The following is a 9,687-nucleotide window of genomic DNA, read 5'->3' on the forward strand; positions in this document are numbered from 1 at the left end:
TCGGTGCAGTTGGTCCCAGACAGAAATTAAACATGGCCCTGGACTGACCAACTCTGAAATCTGTCTGTGAAAAGGTGTCTAAGGAGTAGCAATTTACCTTTAGTGACATTATCTCATGATGCATTTTTTGGAAAGTGGTGACAGTTTGACCTGTTCCCCTTTGGAAACTACCAGCAGCTTTTTTTTTTTTTTTTTTTTTTTTGGTGGTGGTATTTAAAGAATCTTCAGGAAACAAGTATGCCGTGTCAGTTGAGTCTCTTACAGCCCTGTGCTTGACTCCAAGAAATTCTCATTTGGATTTTGGAGGTATGATATATGCACAGCAATGGAGTGGGATATAACTGGACAAGTCAACATTTATTTTTGTATCTGGAATGTACATTACATATTTCAATACAAAAAGCATTTAAAATCTATAGGAAAATTGGCACACTGCCTTTTTATAGTGCCCTCAGCTTACTGGAGACATGCATAAGCTTTTCTCCTTTTCCTTTGAGGATGTACAGGAATTTGGTGGTTGTTCAAAACCTTCTCTTGATGTTTAATAACTCATTTTTCTTTCATTTGTCTTATTTACAGAGGAATCTATCAGCAAAGTACATAGAATGTGCATTCTGCTGAGAAAGTTTCTGACAAACTAACTCAGACTTTGGTGCTAAACAGATCTTGATTTATCTTGGCTTTCTACTCACCAGAGGGTTTTTTCTCATGGAGCTCTTATTCAAAGGGCAGCTCAGCAGCAGTGCTGTGTCACTGCCTGCTTGAGAGGGACTCTGCTGCTGGCAAAGAGCCCATGGAAAGTACAGCCTGTTTCATTATTTCATCACAGCGCAAGCATCTGTGACTTGGGAGTTTCTGCTGCAGAGCCTTTTACACTTTCCAAGGCAGGAGGATTTCTTTTTGGCTTTGTCAGCTCCCAAGGTAAAGGAAGGGGCTCCTAGAAGAAAGGAGGTGGCAGCTTTTGCACAGGCAGGGTGGGAGGCTATTACTATTTGGTATCTCTGCTGAGATGCATTCAAATCCAGTTCTTGCTGCCAAATTGAAAATGAATCCATAAATCCCAACAGGCTCAGAAAGCCCTTGATGTTCTTTGACTTTTGGCTGTCAAGACTCTCTTAAAAGAAGTTGGAAGCAGTGGAGCAATCCTTCAGGAGACAGGCTGCTTTCCTAAGGGACATTTACAGTGTTGCCAAGTTAGTTTAAAAAAAAAAATTATAAAAAAGAATCTTCTTTTTTTCTCTTCTGTCAGGCTTTCCCAAAACGTTAAGAGGGCATACATAACCTCCTTTATTAGGGGCTAGGAAAATTAGATACAAATGTTTCACTGCAAAGTCAGGGGTGGAAGTCACCCCTGCAACAGGGGGAAAGAGGATGGTCCCTGCACCTGACACAGTCCTGGGCAGCTGTACTCAGTATCTCCCTAGAACTTCTGCTTAAATACAGAAATTTCTCCCTTGCAGAACACTGACAACAACTCAACTAATTTGGTGATCTTAGATACCATAAAAATTAATGCCATTAGATGGTTTATGAAGTAGGCAATAATCTTGTTTTGAATCAAACACTTGTATTTCCCCATTGTTCTCAGAAGTTTTCCTAATATTTTAACACACTTTCTGTAAGACTTGGAACAGCTTACAAGTGAATATTTGAAATAATCACAGACTAAATAGACCAAGATAGGTTTCATGGCTTTTCTCCTCCTTAAAAAAGTTGGATTGTTAGGGAAGAAGTAGCAAAATCTTCCCCAAGCCAGGAGTTGAAACATATCAGTTTTACTCCTGGAATCATGTCTTTTACTCTGCCACTGTAAGCCCTTTCCTTCTCTGTCTCAGGGTACATCTGCTCTGCATGCACTCACACATATACAACATTGCTGAATTATTTACCTCCTATGCACTGGTGGGACTGGGGTGCTTTGAACTCTTGAGAACAGCTTAATATTACAACCCCACTGTTCATTAGCATTACTAAGAAAGCTCTATGACTTGTAATCGACAGTGAAGGGATTTTTGTAGCTTTTTAGCCAAGTCTCTGCACTGAGTTGGTCTCACAGCCCTGAAGTCTTGCAGCAGGCTCAGAGGCAGTCTTTAGCAAGATGCAGTGATGTGCTGACTTGACAAATGCAATCATAATGGAAATACAGAGAAAGCTGTGAACACAGGGGTGATTTGTGGGGACAGCACACACAAGGCAGCAAGCCAGAAAATCAGGGCTGGCAGGCCTCTGAACACAGTTAGGACATTAGATGATGTGCCTCTGCTGATGAATGGCAGCATCAGAACTGCATCACCAGCTATTTCTCTTTGGCTTTCCCCTGTGGCACACAATTTCTTCAGCTTCCCTGATTTTTATTCATGCTTTCTTTCTCCCATTTTTACTGAGTTCAGCATTTCCATGGTGCTCTTTATGGACTGGGTCACACGCTTCCCTACCCCAACCCCTCTCCTACCAGCTCCATAAAACCACACACAGACACCCACTGCTACTCAAACTCTTGTTTCGTGCTCCCTTTGCTTTCCTGCTCCCTCCCTGCCTCTTCTGTTGCTGCACCATGTACTCCCTTCCACTCAAGCCTGGAGAGCTCCTACATCTCTTCTTACCCTTGCCCTCCTGTTGAAGTCTTTGTGTGTGTGTGTGTTTTGGGGTTTTTTAATCTTGTTTGGGTTTTTTGTTTGTTGTTGTTAAAATGATGACATAGACCTCTTTCGCCTGGGCAGAAATCCACCATGCTCAAGCTGTTTTCCCATTACACCTTTTCTTCCTAGCAAAAGCTCTTTGAGGAAGGAAACAAAGGCAAAACTTACATTCCCAGGTGCTTGTGCTCCTCTAAAGATCAAATGGGATGCTAGCAGAAACTCAGCTATCATATACTCCTAACCACCTTAAACCCTACTGTGAAAGCAAGGTTCATCCTTCACCTACCATCACCAAGACTGCACATTTGAGAGAGTTATTAACACTACTGGTTTCATACAGAAGACAAATGGGTATTAGGACACTAAATAGCAAACAGAACAAACCCATAAACTAGAAACAGGCAGTAAAATATGGATGACAAAAGCCAGTCAAACTGGAGAAATGGAAATAAGTTTTCTCATAGAAGACTAAAAAAGTATTAAAGAAAGAAATGTAGAGTTCATATAAAGAAGTGTTGTACTTTACAAATGATACGATAAACCTTGGAACGGTACTGTTCTGCAAGGCAAGATTAAAGAGGGTGGCTGCCACCCATCTGCACACTTACAGCACTGGACAAAGTGGGGTCCAGCCCTCCAGTGACAGCTTGCTGAATTTAGTATCTGCAGAGACCTCAAACAACAGAGGAAACTGTGAAATAGGAAGTGGTTATCAACTACAGTAACTGAATGAACTACAATGCCAAACACAAAGACAAGACAAAGATACCATCACCATCGGCCAGTTTGGTTTCCAGATTAGACCTAGTGATGTCCTACAGGAATAATGTTCTCACATCATCAGAAGAGCTGCTGAGAGATGAGAACTAACAGAACTAAAGAGCAACCAATGCTGGCTAAGGAGGGTAGCAGATGAAGTGCAGAGGAACGTGATGGCCTTTAACACTTGGAATGGTAAACAACACTTCCTAAATAAACCCACAGTCCACAGCTCCAGGGAAACTGAAAGCATAAATGCCACAACAGCCTGGCAAAGGCTGCAGTCCATCTGATTACTGCTCCAAAAGCAATGCTAAAGGAATTTTTAGCAGGGAAACAAACTTGACTCTGATTTGTTCTTGCCAAAAAATACATAGCCATTGGCAGACAATTATAAAAGTTACTCAAAACTATCATCGGACTGAGAAATACTGAGTTCTCCCCACAGGAGGTCCTGTTAGGAAGAGACTGCAGGGAATACAGAAGCTTGTAAAAATGTTATTTCCAGCAGGGAAACATTCTCAGAGAAGAGCTTCAGCATCTGAATATCCTTTTGCACATAACATGACATGTGGTGAACTTGGAGCCCTGGTTTCATTTAAAGAAGCAGATGGAAGATCTTGGAACTTTTAGAGCATCTTTCTTAGGTTATCTGGGTCATACTTAAGCCCTGCAGAAAAGGGAAAAAAGTGAGTATCACTTTATGCTGAAGCTAAATAACAATATTATGGAAAAAAGGGGCAGAGAATCCAAGTTCTAAATGAGTAGAAAAGCAGAAAAACTACTGTCTAGTTATTTCTATCCATCTGTTATGATACTGATATACAACTGGAGATGTTATTCATAGAACCACAGAATTGCTGCAGTTAGGAAAGACCTTTAATATCATCAAGTCCAATCATCTACTTCTGCCAAGTCTGGTGCTAAACCACCACATCTGCATGCCTTTCAAACAGCTCCAGGGATGGAGATCTAAGCACCTCCCTGGGGAGCCTATATGAGTGTTTGATAACCCTCTCAGTGAAGAATTTTCTTCTAATATCCATCTAAACCTCCCCTGCTGCAATGTGAGATACCATTTCCTCTTGTCCTATTACTTGTTACTACAGAGAAGAAACTAAAAATCACCTTGCTGCAACCCCCTTCCAGGTAGTTGTAGAGAGCAGTAAAAGTCTCCCCTCAGACTCCTCCAGACTAAATAGCCACAGTTCCCTTAGCTACTCCTTGTAAGACCCATTCCCCAGACCCTTCACCAGCTTCATTACTCTTCCCTGTACCTAGAAGACACCAGTTTAGGTCAGCCTCTGGACTTTGCTCTTCGATGTTCTAACAGTTGTATCTGTTGGAAGGAGCTTAAGTAGAGTTGTTGAAGGAAGAAGTACAAAGAGTCAAGTGGAATGCATCTAGGAAATGAAATGTCTAGCAATTAACGTCTCTAAGATATATACCAACCATGTATTTTAAAAGAGCATAATGGCTAAGTTCACCACAAGGTGTCAATACAGTAGCACTAGAAACAGGATTTGCTGCTCCAAGGCTTTCACAAGCTTGTCCCATCCACCTGCACAAATCCCATCAGCAGGGTTTTGTGCACTTCATCTGTATGTCAAACAGATCCAGCTTGACACTATGCCTTGGAGGGCTGTGTGGTGGAGTTTTGGCTCTGCTTGGCACAAAGACAGCTCTGTCTGGGGTCTCATGGCTAGAGAGGCTCCTGTAGGCTGAAAGAAGTTCATGCATCTGCAAGATTTGGGTACTTGAACACATGAGCTGAATGATTCTGCCACCTGCTAGCTGCTGCTTTGCACATGGAGCTGAAGCATGCTGCGTGGTGCAGCGCTTGCTCTGCACCTCAGCTCCAGTTCTACATTTAAGCGGCCTTAGAAGTGCATGTGGCAGCTCACTCTTGGAGGCTGCAGCACTGTGTCAGATCATGCAGCAGTAAAAGCCAAACACAGGCTTCAGAATGGGGACATTTCATAAAATCCACCCTTTATTTTTTCCCCCTCACCTGTGGTTGAAAGCTAGGGCTGCCCTGGCATTGGTGGCTCAGGATTTATCTTGGCTGGGGCCCAGGCACTGCTGCCAGGCTTCCCTTTGAGGGCAGCAGCCTTGGGAAAGTCACTCAGGGTTAAAAGTTTAGAGTTCCAGGTTGGCACATTCTTAATGCAAGCCAAAAATAAGTGTGAATGGGGATCAATTTTATGAATTTGCTGAGCTGCCAATTATATTTTAAAGCTGAAACCTGAAACTAGGTTCGCCAGTTGAGTATCACAGCAAGCCCCGAGCCAGGAATTAATTGGAAAAACACTTTCTCTTCAAGTCCAATAGCATTGCCTTACAAAAGTGATCTCTAAATATTTTCCAGGTGTACTTTGGACATGATTGGTCAGTCTGAACACAGGGGATTTTTAACTAATTTAAGGTTATCATCATGTATGTGTGTCACTCAAGATTTAAGCAGATACATAACTAGTATTCCAGGCACGCAACTGTAAGGCAGCATTAAGTAGGGGTGGGAAAAAGCTTCTTCTGGAGCAATTAAAAATTACACAATTTCCCACTGCATTCCTTTCCTTTCTTTACTTCCAATTTTGGGGAGCAGCATCACCACAGCTGTACAACTGCCCAAGGCCAGGTAACTGGGATGGGCACCCACCTCTCCATAAAACTGGAAATAAAATTCTCTGTTAGTCAGGTGGAAGCTGGATGTGCAACACAGAACTTGCAGGGTTGAGTTTACAGTTATCTGAATCCTGCTTGCAGCCTTGTTTCTAAGCTCTTTCTAGAAGCACAAATAACCCCCTTGGGTTCATCTGTCACATTACCAACACAGCAGCAATGCTGGCTTGAAAGCAGGACCCTCTGAGACTCCTGATGGAGCCTGTAGTTGCTCACAGGCTAGCAGGTGATTCCCAGTGCTGTGCCACCCTTAACTTATTCAGGTCTGATTTAAATACTGCATCTGTGATGCCCAGCTCTTGGCTTTGGGGCTCAAAATGTAGGTTTATTAATGTTCTGGAGAACAGAGTTTGTTCTGTATCATTGCAGAATTGCATCATAGCCATTAGGAATAACATTCCAAAAGTCACACATGCTTTCTAGACTCTAGTTTATGTACAAGACTCTAAAAACAAACCACATCATCCCCATCCCTCTTGCACAACTTCCAAAGCAAATCATCCAGAAGACACAGAGAGTATTACAAAGTATGTATGGTACACCGTGCTGATGCAGTGCTGAGACACAAAAGGACCCATAAGCCATGCTGCACACAAGATTTTGCTGGAACATCCTCAGAAGTGCTGTGCTGGACTTGCCTGGAAATGCTGCTCTTCAGTAGATAGCATTAAAAGTGCTGGGTAATCTGTGCTGAAAGCTGCACACAGCTGAAAGAAGAGGTTCCCCCCAGTGGATCGTGACATGATGGTGAACAAAGCAGGAAATACCAGCTCATCTCCTGCCTGCTGAGGGACTACACAGGGCTATCAGCACAATGAAGGATTGCCAGCTCAGGGTTGACCCAGCAGCTCGTGTGCATTTTATCAAGCTCTGCCCCATCAAATTCACTAGCAGGAAAGTCATGAGAGAATGAAAAAAAAAATAGTTTGGGAGCTCCCTGTGTCCATACTGTGGTATAACTCATGGCACTGAGGTAGGCATACCTGCTGCAGACTGGAAAGGGCTAAATGGAAGGCAAAGCAAACTCTAAGTCCACGTATCAGAGGCTGATGGAAAAACATCTGGGATAGGTCAAGCTGCACATTGGCTTGCATTACTGCTCGAGGACATGCAGAGAGAACTAACTGTGCCTGTGTCCCAATAAGTAGCAGCCACCATCTCAAATCACCAAATGAAACACCCAGAAGTAGCCACCAGGAACTAGAGGTATGGAGCTGCTTTTGTAGCTACATGTAGTACAGCAGGGCTTCAGGGTGGAGAATACACCAGAAAACAAGCTCTTCCAAACATGAACAACGGCTCTCACTTCAGGGCATCACACCAGAGGTGCTAACCCACGACTACGAGCAGACAAAACAAGCCTCACAGCAACTCAGCTTATGACTCTTAGCCGAGGCCCTTATCCACAGATTCTTCACTGATGTGTTTTACTCGTTGGTAGTTTTGTAACTTTGGATGTAAATGCTTTTATTTCTAAAAATGAAAACAATTAGGTTACAGCAGTACCATCAGATTCCAATTGTGCTGTGAAATGCCACCTTTCAGAGATCTGGCTAGAGTCATACAATTAAAACTCGGGGGTGGGGGAACAACCAACCAACCAACCAAACTCAATCAACACTTGATAGCATCTTTATTTCCACCCCAGAAGCAAAAGCCCTTCCACACTAGTCAGAAAATGGCAGCTGTGACCAACTGATAGGCAATGCCAAGATGAGCCACTCCCCTGGCACTCCTAGGGAGGGTGTGCCCTTCTAATGGCACAATACAGGGTTCATAGCTCATTAATAGCTCCACAGAAAATGGGAGTATCATGGAGCACAACCCTGTGAACTAGCAATAAGGACACTTCCAGCTGGGTGTGGGAGGGGTGATGCAATTCCTGCTCCTAAGCATTACTAACGCATTGTCTTAAAGTCTCACAAGAAATCACTACAGAGCAGCCTACCACCTTCTGGGGCAGCACTAGAACCTCTACTTGTTTTGAAATTGAAGAGAAAAGTATGATTGCCATGGGGTGACTGATGTTCATGTGAGATCTAGATGCTGATTCAAATCTTGAACTAAAACATTATCTGCAGTAAAAAAAAAACAAACAGTAGGTTCAATCCTGACATGAGGATACAGGTATTCATCCAAGAAAAGGATTAAAAGATAGGAGAGTTTCAAGTAAGTGAAGGAAAATGAGAACCAACGTGAAGCAATAGAGGAGCAGATGCATGATACACTTTTCAATAGAATTATGTAAGGCATACCATTGCCTGTTACTTACCTCCACTTTGACCATGGCTGGGCTCTTGAAGTGGGAAGGAAGTTTCCAAGCACAGCATCACATGGCTCAGCAATATGTGACAGTTGTTCTGGGTGCACCTGTAAACCATGTGATTAATAAAGTATTTGTCTCCACCACCAAACTCTATAGTTGCTTCAGGATGTACTGAGAATTGGGATGCATCACAGTTGCCTTGAAAAATTATGAAGTCTGCTTTTCAGAAAACAGCAACAACAAAACACTGGTAAGTCTGGAGAGTGGAGCTTGGTGACCACAGTTGTGGGGCTAGCAGAAAAGCACTCCCTAGTGAGATCCATTGGGGCGGCTGCAGGGTCCATTGGGAAGAGAACATTTACCTTCAGCCCTTGCTAGCTGGCTCTTCTGTTTCATGCAGTTGAGAGTCATGGGGCCAGAAGTGAAGCTCATAGGGGCAGAGTATTGCCCAGGCAGCACAGCACTTTGTTTCCTCAGGAGTTTCTCAATTTAATTTAGACATATCAACCTCAGCAGAAAAAAACCCACATTACTAATCATTATTAAAGAAGGAAAGTTTCTGTCATGTCCTTCAGCTCAAAAACCACTACCACGACGTTTTCTTTCTCATGTACAGGGCAGCTGTGCCAAGGATTAGGAAGGGTTTCTAAAGCCAAGAGTTACACAGCCTTTCAATTTTTTGTTTTAAAAGTACAGCAGCAGCCAAGCTGCACTGGTGTGGTGTGAACACAGCCCCACCTCCTGAAAATCCTAACATATGGGAAAATGGGAAGACAACTTGCAAGGAGGTCCGCACCTTCAAATGCTTTCACAATTGCATGGGAATTAACAGGAAACACCACAAAAATGAGAAAAGTCATACTGCTAGCATGGAATAGACAGACAAGGACCCAGGCAGTTTTCTCCAAACCACATTCAGCCTTCTAGCTGGATGCCAAATAACAGCATCCAACATCCTCCCATTTCAGTAACTTTATCTATCAGAAAGTGATTCTTGCAGACAGAAAAGATACCTTATGATACACATAACCATACTCCTGGGCAACAGAAGAGCTCTGTTGATTGGAAAGCGCAGATGACAAATGTTTCTAATTTATCTAGCAAGCCAGCAATGTGAATTGAGGTCAGCTCCCCAGAGCTGACATGACACAACAGCCCTGTTACCAACTCTTTATCTAGGTTTCACTGCCTGTATTTCTGAAGTTATCCCAATTCTGAAGCTTGACCAGGTGATGAATATTTCACATATTCATGCAACAAACTCTAAAAGCCAAGAAGTGCACTTCACCCTTCCTGCTACAGAATAAAATAATATCTTTGCTTTGTTGGGTTGGTTAGTTG

Source organism: Indicator indicator, chromosome 2 (assembly GCF_027791375.1).
Source record: "Indicator indicator isolate 239-I01 chromosome 2, UM_Iind_1.1, whole genome shotgun sequence".
Classification (NCBI taxonomy): Eukaryota; Metazoa; Chordata; class Aves; order Piciformes; family Indicatoridae; genus Indicator; species Indicator indicator.